The following is a 13,132-nucleotide window of genomic DNA, read 5'->3' on the forward strand; positions in this document are numbered from 1 at the left end:
GGTAAAAGCTTGTAGTCCCAGCTGCTCGGGAGGCTGAGATGAGAGGATTGCTTGAAGCCAGGAGGTTGAGGCTGAAGTGAACTATGATCATGCCACTGCACTCCAGCCTGGGTGACAAAACAAGATCCTGTCTCAAAAAAAAAAGTACAATTGAACCTCCATAACCAGAGGTTCCACATCCATGGTTTTAACTAATGTCAGATAACAGTATTTAAAAATAACAAATAATACAGCAATTTAAAAATGCAAATTAAAAATACAGCAAGAGCACTGTCAACATAGCATTACATCGTATTATTACAATTAATCTAGAGATTATTTAAAGTACAAGAGGATGTGCATAGATTATGCCATTTTATATAAGGGACTTGAGCACCCATGGATTTTGGTATCTGGGAGTCCTGAAACCAATCCCTCATGATACTGAAATATAACTGTATGTTTTTAACATGCATGGTTGCACTGAATCGAGTTTTCAAGGAAAAGAGCCTTCTGACTCATAGAATCAGACTGTATTCTGTGACACAGAAGAAAACACATATCTACCTGTGTTGGGGATCCCTAAGATCACCTCCAGGTTCAGTGATACACTAAAAGAACTCATAGGACTCAGTTGTACTCACAGTTAAGATTTATTACAGCAGAAGAATATGAAGCAAAAGCAGCAAAGAGAAAAAGTGCACAGGAAAAAGGAGGAAGCCAAGCACAAGCATCATGTTGTAACAACATGTGTGAAGGGTTGTCTGCCATGGAAGCTCATTAGAGACTCAGGGAACAGCAGGAACACTCCCAAATCCACCTACAGGCCAACCTTTAGGAAGCAGGCCTTTCTAAAGATAGCAGTCTTAGGCCTGTTACGGTAACTCTTTTCTGCATACTAACCAAATGAGGAATTCCTACATATTTGTATTGAATTCTATATTGGTGCTGTACATTCTATGGGTTTTGACAAATGTATAATGATGTGTATCCAGCATTATAGTATCACACAGAATAGTTTCACTGCTCTCAAAATTATCTGTGCTCTACTTATTCATTCCTCTCTCCTTGCTAACCACTGGCATCCACAGATTTTTACACTGTCTCCATAGTTTTGCCTTTTCCAGAATGTACATAGTTGGAATCTTAGAGTATATAGCTTTTCAGATTGGCTTCCTTCACTTAGTAATATGCATTTATGGTTCCTCCATGTCCCTTCATGGCTTGATTGTTCATTTCTTTTTAGCACTGAATAATACTTCATTGTTTGGACGTACTACAGTTAATCCAATCCTGCAACATCTGCTTCCTCCATATTCCTTTGTCCTGTTGTTTGGGTCCCTTCCTTCTACATTATTGGATCTTCTTGGTTGCTGTCCATGATTAAAAGTAAAAATTGAAAAGTACAAAGAGAGGAAGCTCCAAGTAGATAGCTGGTGCTTTTAACTTTGAATTTCACTGTAGGGTGATCTGGGTATATGATTTGTCCAGAAAACCCCTGATGTCAGTATCTGTTCACCTACTGAATGGATTTTGTGTCATCACTTTTTTGAATTTCACTGTAGGGTGATCTGGGTGTATGATTTGTCCAGAAAAACCCCTGATGTCAATATCCATTCACCTACTGAAGGACATCTTGGTTGCTTTCAAGTTTTGAAAATTATCAATAAAGCTGCTATAAACATTCATGTGCAAGTTTTGTGTTATCACTTTTTTTTACCAGACAGGGTCTCTGTCACCCAGGCTAGAGTGCAGTGACTTGATCAAGCTCACAGCAGCCTCCATCTCCTGGGGTCCAGTAATCCTCGCGCCTCAGCCTCCTGAGTAGCTAGGACTACAGGCACATGCCACCATGCCTAGCATTTATTTATTTATTTATTTATTTATTTATTTTAGTAGAGGCAAGGTTTTGCTATGTTGCTCAGGCTGGTCTGGAACTCCTGTGCTCAAGAAGTCCTTCCGTCTTGGCCTTCCAAAGTGCTGGGATTACAGGCATGAGCCGCTGCGCCCAACCCTGTGTTATAACATTTTTAAGCAAAGCAGAAATGTCTGTTTTTGACAACTTAACCATATCTAATTAAATGTTTTATTAAAACCATTCACGTGGGCCAGGCGTGGTGGCTCACGCCTGTAATCTCAGCACTTTGGGAGGCAGAGGCGGGTGGATCACAAGGTCAGGAGTTCATGACCAGCCTGGCCAATATGGGGAAACCCAGTCTCTACTAAAAATACAAAAATTAGCTGGGTGTGGTGGTGAATGCCTGTAATCCCAGCTGCTCAGGAGACTGACGCAGGAGAATTGCTTGAACCTGGGAGGCAGAGGTTGCTGTGAGCTGAGATCGCGCCACTGCACTCCAGCCTGGGTGACAAAGCGAGACTCTGTCAAAAAAAAAAAAAAAAAATTCACAGTTCTAACACTGTATGTCCTTCTAGTTGATCCATTGATTCATGGTAGCATGCCATCGAGCAAATAACAAATTTACAATAGCTACATAAAATATAAAAAATTTAGGAATAAATATAATGTGCAAGAATGCAAGACCTCTACATAGAAAAGTATATGTTTAATAAAGTATAAAACATTATTGAAATGTTAGAAGATGTAAGCAAATAAAACATGAAATATTTGTTGGGGGAGGAGTGTTGTTGTTTTGTTTCATTTTTCTTTTTTCTGCTTAGTTTTGGTGGAATTTGACAAGCTGATTCTAAAATGTATAAGAAAATATAAAAATAGTTGTGACATTGCTCAAGAACAAGGTGGGAAGTCTTCTACATGTTCTCAAGACTTAAAAAGATTAAGTAATAAATTCCACTGACTATTGGTGCAAGGATAAACAAATGAACCAATGTCACAGAGTAGAGAACTCACAACAGATCCATGTGTATACACTTGATTAATGACAAAGGAATCACTGCAGAGCAGCAGAAAAAAGATAATGTTGTGACAACTGGATATTAATATGGAAAAAACCTGAAACTTGACCTCTACCTCACACCATATACAAACAACTCTAGGTGATTTCTAGACTTAAATGTAAAAGGCAAAACAACAAAGTTATTAGAAAATAATATAGAGAATATTTTCATGATCTCTAGAGAATAAACCCTTAAATGAAGCCCGAAAACTATTAACTACAAAGGGAAAAAATCAATACATTTGGCTACTCAATCTTTAAGAACTGTTTATCAAAAAACACAAGAGAGTAAAAAGCCACAGTATGGAACAAGGTATTATTCATAAAATATATAACCAACAATGGACTGGTGTGAAGAATATATAAAGAACTCATACAAATTAAAAGAAAAAGGTAAACAATCTAGAGGAAAATGGCTAGGAAATCAGAACACTTTACAAAAGAGGATATCTGTATGTTCAATAAACATATTAAAAGATGCTTAATCTTGGTAACTAGGGAAATGTGAACTAAAACCACAATTAGATACCACTACATACTCATTGGAATGGCTAAAATTAAAAAGACTGGTAATACCAGCTATTGACAAGGATGTGAAACAACAGAAACTTTATACATGGCTGATGGTAGAGTATAAAATAATCATTTTGAAAAATAGTTTGGCATTATTTACTGAACTTTAAGATACACATCCTCTATGAACCAGCAGCTCTGCTTCATGGAAATGAATGAATGTATGTGCTACACATAGAAACATGGTATCCCTTAAATGCAGAAAAGGCATTAGATAAAATTCAGTATTGGTTCACCAAAAAAATTCTTAGTAAATTGAGAATAGAAGGAACAATAGAAAAAGAACCCAAATCATTTTGTAAACATCATACTCAATGGGGATATCATAATAGCATTCCCCTTAAAATCAAGAACAAGTAAAGGTGCTCATTATCACCACTTCTGATCAGTATTGTACTTACCAGCGAACACAAGTGAAAGAAAGAAAAGGCATAAACATTGAAAAGAAAGAAACAGTCATTATTCACCAAAGATAAAAATAACTATATAGAAAACCTAAAAGATAAAAGAATCCTTAATAAATTACTAGATGTAAGAGTTTAGCAAGGTCGCTGTATATTAAGTCAACTTAAATCAATTGCACTACAAACAGAAATAAAATTAATATTAAAAAGATACTCTTTATAATAGCTAAATATATGTGGAACATTTCTGCTGAATGAAATTGCTACATGGGGACATGAGTGCAAAGTGTAGAGGTGTCAGTGTGGTCTAAGAGTGAGCTCTATAAGATAAGAAAAAACAAGCAAGAATCAAGCCCTTTATATATAGTCTAAATAGGACCAAGATCTCAGATGACCATCCCAGTAGGAGTGGGGTAGAAAGTGGAATTTTTGTTTTGTTCTGTAGAGATGGAGGTCTCACTGTGTTTCCCAGGCTGGTCTCAAATTCCTCCTGGCCTCAAGCAATCCTCCATCCTCATCCTCCCAAAGCACTAGATGTGAGCTACTGCAGCTGGCCAATTAGTGGCATTTGACCAAGGAAAAGTTTGAGGATGAAAAGCACTGGGACCTCAGACAGGAGCTGTGAGAGATTCAGTCCCTTGGGACAGTGGGTTACAGGGGTCAGGAAGCCCAACTCCTGAGGAACAATTCAGAAAATTAATTTCAGAAATAATGGCTTAAGTAATGGAAAATAGTACCAGGAATGCTAACCAAGCCGGTCAGAGTGAAAAAAAGTGGCAATGCTGACCTGATAATGGAGGAGCAACAGTGGCTGAATCCTATGCCTAAGTGTTCATGACATCAAGACCTTCTTATGCACCTTGCCTAGGAAGGATTCGTTCCACTGCCTAGGACAGAACTGAGCATAACGCATGAGAGTTAAAGAAGCCCAGCTGCTGGGGTAGAGGCTCAGGGAGTGAGGAAAGCCAGGTGGCCTTTTCACCTATCATCCTAGCACAGAGGATGACTGCCCAAGAAGCAAGTGACCGCAGTGGTGAAGCTGGGCCCCCACCCTGCCATCTGGCTGGCTTCAAGGCCTGCACAGGCTCTTATAGCCGCATCCTGCTTGCTGCCTCCAAGCTTTCCTGACTGCAGCCTTTTCTCCAGTCGCTTTTGACAGAGGAGTTAAGAAGAAATTACTTAGGCAGACAGTGAGGGTATGGAAGTCCTCAGTAAGGTTTTCCTTTTAATGAAAAGCAGCCCCAAATCATTTTCCTTTCTAACAAAGAGCAGCCTGTAAAATCAAGCTGCAGACATAGGTGCCAGCAGTTGTGCCAATCATGTTCAGAATGGTGGCTCCCTTCTCCCTTCTCTGCCAGCCGTATGTACAGTAAGGAGCAGACAAGATGGCGAGGGCCAAGGGGAAAGTTCATTTGCATAATAAGATTAGGGTGGGGCCCACCAGCCTTCCCGTGCACTATGTAAACATCACACCTGACTGAACCAATCTGTGAGCCCTATGTAAATCAGACAATGCCTTCTCAAGCCTGACTATAAAATCCTGCAAGTCTGTATTTGATGATGAACCTCCTTTGCTTCCCAAATCTTTCCTTTCCTAGGCTACATAAATCAATTTCCATCTGTTGTTCCTGATACAATTTCCTTTTCACCATCCCATCCTCAACCATCCCACCCACATCCCTTTTAGATGATCTCAAAGGATCCAGTGGAAAGATAATCTGTACAGTGCAGGTCAGGCATGATCTGGTCAATGCAGCATACAGCAGAATTGCTGCCTTGTATTAGCTGACATGCTTTAATGCTTTCTGGGCACTAATGATTTCTTAGCTTTCTGGGCAGCCATTATAAATTCATGATCAATGAAGCCTCTTGCTATGTCTAGTTGACAAGAAGTATTGTTCAACTAGATCTCTTTCAATTTACCTTGTTTAAGAAATGACTGTACATTCATCCCTTGAAATTATGTCTTATTTGAACCAGTCCATCCTGAATGCAAAGACTCAGAGACGATGTGTCTTTGTGTACTCCAATTAGAGACATTTAGAAAACAAGCTAACAACCTGTAAACATAACACTTCGAAATGGCTTTTGTTGGCATGGATGACCACAGAAAATGTGTCCACTTAGCAGCTGCCAAATAATGGAAACTAACACAGACTGAGACTGCCCTGGCAGCCAGGCCTTCTTGTTGATATGCCAGGATTGGCTGAAGTGAGAAGCCACTGGAATCCTCTTGACAGGCTATATGTAGCTCATCTTTATGACTTTTTGCCACAGGTCACACACTGGGAGGATAGTCACAATATTTCATTTGGTGTCTATATTAGTTTACTAGGACTGCCACAACAAAGTACTATAAACTGGGTGTCTTATAAAACAAAAATGTATTGTCTCACAGTTTTGGAGGCCAGAAATCCAAAATCAAGGTGTTGGCAGAGTTGGTTCCTTCTGAGGGCTATGAGAGAAGGATCCATTCCATGCCTCTTCTCTTTGGCTTGTAGGCGGTCATCGTCATGTTCAGTTGGTACCTTCCCTGTCTACGTGTCTGTCTCCAAATTTTCCTTCTATAAGGATACCAGTCACATTGGAATAGAGCCCACCCTAATGACTTCATTTTAATTTGATAAAGAGCATATCTCCAGCTGGGCGCAGTGGCTCACGCCTGTAATCCCAGCACTTTGGGAGGCCAAGGCAGGCGGATCATGAGGTCAGGAGTTCAAGACCAGCTTGGCCAACATGGTGAAATCCTGTCTCTACTAAAAATACAAAAATTAGCTGGGCGTGGTGGCGCGTGTCTGTAATCCCAGCTACTCAAGAGGCTGAGTCAGGAGAATTGCTTGAACCTGAGGTGAAGGTTGCAGTGAGCCAAGATTGCGCCATTCCATTCCAGCCTGGGCAACAAGAGCAAGACTCTGTCTCAAAGAAAAAAAAAATACCGTATCTCCAAATAAGGTGACATTCTCAGGTACTAGGGGTTAGGACTTCAAGATATGAATTTGGAGGGGGACAGGGGACACACAATTCAACCCATAAGAGTATCCATGCACCAGCCACCTTGGAATGTCAGTTTCTTCCACAGGGCTCAAGACTCTGGGGAGTCAGGAACAGGACTGTCCTGTATTCTGGTTGATTTTAAAATATTAGAATTTTGCTTTAATTGCCATATAGACTATGATGATAGTGAAGTTGATGGTGATGCTAACTGTGGTGAGGACAGTCATGGTAGTAGCAATTAAGAACTGCATTTCAGTACTGTGCACAATAGTATAATGATGGCCTAAAAGAACTGCCAGGCTTCAATGTGCTCCACATGTTTCCGCAGCCAGAAACATATATCCCTATAAGGCAGGGGTTAGGTCAATTAATCAGACTTAATTTTACAGAGAGCTAACATGTCTGCAAATAACATTTCTGGTTCTTAGTGTATTGATCTTTATCGTCCTACAATTCCATTGGTATTGGTACTGCACTTTCAGTACCTTTAATTTTGGACAGAATCAAAATACTTGAATTATACTCCAAGTCAAGTCTTTAACAGCTATATGGCCCTAGGAAAATTACCTTACCTCACTGGTTATTGAAAAGAGGAAAGATAGAAATTGGTGTTCTAGATTATGCATTCATTTCTGAATTCAGTTTGCATAAGTCAGTCCTTCCGAGGCTCACAACTTGGGGTAACTGAGGAAGTCAAGGTAATGCGAGGTCAGGTCCAGGGCAGTAGTCATTGCTATCTTGCCCACTGTGCCCCTACCTGACATTGCACCTAAGTCTCAAGTGGGATTTTTATAGATTGCAAAATCTAAGACAACTTACACACCCATTTCACTACAGGGAGCCCACAGATGTATCTGTTTCCTGTAAACTAGTGGCACACATTCTTCCCTGAACTATTCAGGAGAAATCTTGTCAGCACATGAAATGTGTTGTATAAATTCATTGATAAACTGGTGAAGGACCCTGCTATATTCACAAAAAGAATGTTGCTCAGGAAAATTAACTTGCTCTGTTAGCATAAAAGTACGCATTTGAGATATTGGCAACTCAAGGAACAAGAGTGACATTCCCTTCATACCTGTTGCTATTAATGATATAATAATGATCACAAACAATATTATTAACAATTAAAAATGTCATTTTTTTCATCCATACCAAAGAGATTTTTTGTCATTTGGTTCTCATTAATTAGATACATAATTTAAATGGGCCCTATTTCCCATCCTCTTAAATCTGTGAATAACCACCATATGGTAAGGTACTTACCTTGCAAGGATGAACAGCTGGGCTTTATCAAATAAACCTGGGCCAAATGATGCAAATCATGCTGTATATGGTTCCAATACTGGGTTTTGCTCAATTCCTCTGCTTTCCAAAAGGAGTCTACCTGCCTTCAGAGTCCTTCATGTGATCATTATACTGGAAAAACCCAGGCAGCTGGGGTCTGGAGTGGACCCTCAGCAAACCACAGCAGCCCTACAGAAGTGGCCAGACTGTTAAAAGATAAACAAACGGAAAACAACAACAACAAAACCCCACAAAAACCTCATCCAAAGGTCATCAATCTCAAAGATTGAAGGTAGATAAGCCCACAAATTTGAAAAAGAATCGATGCAAAAATACCGAAAACTCAAAAAGCCAGAGTGCCCCTTTTCCTCCAAATGACCACAACACCTCTCCAGCAAGGGCTCAGAACTAGGCTGAGGCTGAGATGAATGAAATGACAGAAGAAAGCTTCAGAAGGTGGGTAACAACAAACTTCACTGAGCTAAAGAGGCGTGTTGTAACCCAATGCAAAGAAGGTAAGAATCATGGTAATACATGAATTGAGAGCCAAAATAGCCAGTTTAGAGAGGAATATAACTGAACTGTTAGAGCTGAAAAAGACACTAACTTCATAATGCAATCTAATGTATTCATAGCAGAATAGACTAAGCAGGTGAAAGAATCTCAGAGCTTGAAGCCTATCTTTCTGAAATAAGACAGGTAGACAATAATAGCAAAAAAAGAATGAAAAGGAATGAACAAAACCTTTTAGAAATATGAAATTATGTAAAGAGACTGAATCTATGATTGATTGGGGTACCTGAAAGACATGGGGAGAATAACCAAGTTGGAATACTTAAGGATATTATCCAGGAGAACTTCCTCAACCTACCAAGACAGGCCAACATTCAAATTCAGGAAATTCACAGAACCCCAGTAAGATATTCCACAAGAAGATCATTCCTAACACACATAATTACCAGATTCTCCAAAGTCAAAATGAAAGAAAAAAATGTTTAAGGTAGCCAGAGAGAAAGACCAGGTCACCTACTAAGGGAACCCCAGCAGACTAACAGTGGACCTCTCAGCAGAAACTCTACAAGCCAGAAGAAGTAGGGAGAGAATATTCAACATTTTTAAAGAAAAGAATTTCCAACCCAGAATTTCATATCTGGCCCAACTAAGCTTCACAAGCAAAGGAGAATGCTGAGGGTATTTGTTACCACCAGGCCTGCCTTGCAAGAGCTCCTGAAGAAAGCAGTAAATATGGAAAGGAAAAACTATTACAGCCACTACAAAAACACACTGAAGTACACAGACCAGTGACACTATGAAGCAACCACATAAACAAGTCTGCCGAATAGCTAGCATCATGATGATAGAATCAAATCCACACATAGCAATACTAATCTTAAGTGTAAATGGGCTAAATGCCCCAATTAAAAGAGCGTGGCAAGTTGGATAAAGAACCAAGACCCATTGGTATGCTACCCTCAAGAGACCTATCTCACATGCAAAGACACATATGGGCTCAAAATAAAGAGCTGGAGGAAAGTTTACCACACAAATGGAAAACAGAAGAAGCAGGGGTTGCAATCCTAGTTTCTGACAAAGAGATTTTAAACCAACAAAGATCAAAAAAGACAAAGAAGAGCATCACATAATGGCGAAGAGTTCAATGTAACAAGAAGAGCTAATTATCCTAAATATATATGCACCCAATACAGGAGCACCCAGATTCATAAAGCAGGTTCTTAGAGACCTTCAAAGAGACTTGGATTCCCACACAATAATAGTGGGAAACTTTAACACCCTACTGACAATATTAGACAGACCACTGAGACAGAAAATTAACAAAGACATTCAGGACTTGAACCCAGCTCTGGATCAAGTGGACCTGGTATATATCTATAGCACTCTCCACCCAGAAACAACGGAATATAAATTCTTCTCATTGCCACACAGCACTTACTCTAAAATTGATCACATAATCAGAAGTAAAACACTCCTCAGCAAATGCAAAACAACTGAAATCATAACAGTCTCTCTGGTCTGAGAGACTGAGTTCTCACAATCAAATGCGAACTCATGGAAACTGAACAACCTGCTTCTGAATGACTCTTGGGTAAATAATGAAATTAAGGCAGAAATCAAGACATTCTTTGAAACTAATGAGAACAAAGATACAACATAGCAGAATCTGTGGGATGCAGCTAAAGCAGGGTAAAGAGAAATTTATTGCACTAAATGCCCATATCAAAAAGCTAGACAGATTTCGGCCAGGCTTGGTGGCTCACGCCTGTAATCCCAGCACTTTGGGAGGCCGAGGCAGGCAGATCACAAGGTCAGGAGTTCGAGACCAACCTGGCCATTATGGTGAAACCCTGTCTCTACTGAAAATACAAAAATTAGCCAGGCATGGTGGCAGGCACCTGCAGTCCCAGCTACTCGGGAGGCTGAGGCAGGAGAAAAGCTTGAACCCAGGAGGCGGAGGTTGCAGTGAGCTGAGATTGTGCCACTGCACTCCAGCCTGAGTGACACAGCAGGACTTTCTCAAAAAAATGCTAGACAGATTTTAAGTTAACAACCTAATATCACAACTAAAAGAACAAGAGAACCAAGAGCGAACAAACCCCAAAGCTAGCAGAAGACAAGAAAGAACAAAGATTAGAAGTGAACTGAAGGAGATAGAGACATGAAAAGCCCTTCAAAAAAATACATGAATCCATTAATTTTTGAAAAAAAATTAATGAACTACATAGACCACTAGCTAGACTACTAAATAAGACAAGACAGGAGATTCAAATCGACACAATCAGAAATGATAAAGGAGATATCACCACTGACCCTACAAAAATACAGCCATCAGAGTTGTTTTTATAAACACTTCTATGCACATAAACTAGAAAATCTAGAAGAAATTAATAAATTGCTGGAGACGTACACCCTCCCAAGACTGAATCATGAAGAAATCAAATCCCCGGATAGACCAATAATGAGTTCTGAAATTGAGGCAGTAATAAATAGCCTATCAGCCCCCAGAAAAGCCCAGGACCAGATGGATTTATACCTGAATTCTACCAGAGGTACAAAGAAGAGCTGGTGCCATTTCTACTGAAACTATTCCAAAAAATAGAAAACAAGGGACTCCTCCCTAACTCGTTCTATGAGGCCAGCATCATCCTGATACCAAAACCTGGCAGAGATACAACAAAAAAGAAAACTTCAGGCCAATAACCTTGAAGAACATTGATGCAATAGTCTTCAACAAAATACTGACTAATCAAATCCAGCAGCACATCAAAAAGCTTAAGCAGGCCAGGTGTGGTGGCTCATACCTGTAATCCTAGCATTTTGGGAAGCCAAATCAGGTGGATCATTTGAGGCCAGGAGTTTGAGACCAGTCTGGCCAACACAGCAAAATGCTGTCTCTACTAAAAATACAAAAAAAAAAAAAAAAAATAGCTGAGTGTGGTGGCATGTGCCTGTAGTCCCAGCTAATCAGAAGGTGAGGCATGAGAATCATTTGCTCCTGGAAGGCAGAGTAGCAGTGAGCCTAGATTGTGCCACTGAACTCCAGCCTGGGGGACAGAGTGAGACACTGTCCCAGTGGTGGCACACTCCTGTAATCCCAGCTGCTCAAGAGGCTGAGACAGGATAATCATTTGAACCCAGGAGGCAGAGGTTACAGTGAGCCAAGATTGCGCCATTGCACTCCAGCCTGGGTGATAGAGTGAGACTCTGTCTTTAAAAAAAAAAAAAAAAAAAAAGGTTATCCACCATAATCAAGGAGCTTTCATCCTCAGGATGCAAGGTTGGTTCAACATATGCAAATCAATAAATGTGATTTATCACATAAATAGACCTAAAGACAAAACTCACATGAATATCTCAATAGATGCAGAAAAGGACTTTGATAAAATTCAACATCCCTTCATGTTAGCAACTCTCAATAAACTCAGTATTGAAAAAATATACCTCAAAATAATAAGAGCTGTATATGAGAAACCCACAGCCAATATCATACTGAATGGGCAAAAGCTAGAAGTATTCTCCTTGCAAACTGACAGAAGACACAGATGACCTCTCTCACCACTGTTATTCAACATAGTATTGGAAGTTCTGGCCAGGGCAATAAGGCAAGAGAAAGAAAGAAAGAAAGAAAGAAAGAAAGAAAGAAAGAAAGAAAGAAAGAAAGAAAGAAAGAAAGAAAGAAAGAAAGAAAGAAAGAAAGAAAGAAAGAAAGAAAGAAAGAAAGAAAGAAAGAAAGAAAGAAAGAAAGAAAGAAAGAAAGAAAGAAAGAAAGAAAGAAAGAAAGAAAGAGAAAGGGAAGGAAGGAAGGAAGGAAGGAAGGAAGGAAGGAAGGAAGGAAGAGGAGAGTGAGAGAGAGAGAGAGAGAAAGAAAGGAAAGAAAGAAAGAAAGAAAGAAAGAAAGAAAGAAAGAAAGAAAGAGAAAGAAAGAAAGGCTATTCAAATAAGGAGAGAGGAAGCCAAACTATCTTTGTTTACAAATGACATGGTCTTAGATCTAGAAATCCCCATTTTCTCAGCCCCAAAACTTCTTAAGCTGATAAGCAACTTCAGCAAAGTCTCAGGATGCAAAATCAATGTGCAAAAATTGCTAGCATTACTATATGCAAACAACAGGCAAGTGGAGAACCAAATCATGAATGAACTCCCATTCACAATTGCCACAGAAAGAATAAAATACCTAGGAATACAGCTAACGAGGGAAGTAAAGGACCCCTTCAGGGAGAACTACAAACCACTGCTCAAAGAAATCAGAGATGATACAAACAAATGGAAAAACATTCCATGCTCACGGATAGGAAAAATCAATATTATGAAAATGCCCATATACTGCCCAAAGCAATTTATATATTCAATGCTTTAATAAAACTACCATTGACATTCTTCACAGAATTAGAAACAGCTATTTAAAAATTTATATGGAACCAAAAAAGAACCCTAATAGCCAAGACAATCCTAAGCAAAAAGAAC

Source organism: Symphalangus syndactylus, chromosome 12, assembly GCF_028878055.3.
Source record: "Symphalangus syndactylus isolate Jambi chromosome 12, NHGRI_mSymSyn1-v2.1_pri, whole genome shotgun sequence".
NCBI classification, from domain to species: Eukaryota; Metazoa; Chordata; class Mammalia; order Primates; family Hylobatidae; genus Symphalangus; species Symphalangus syndactylus.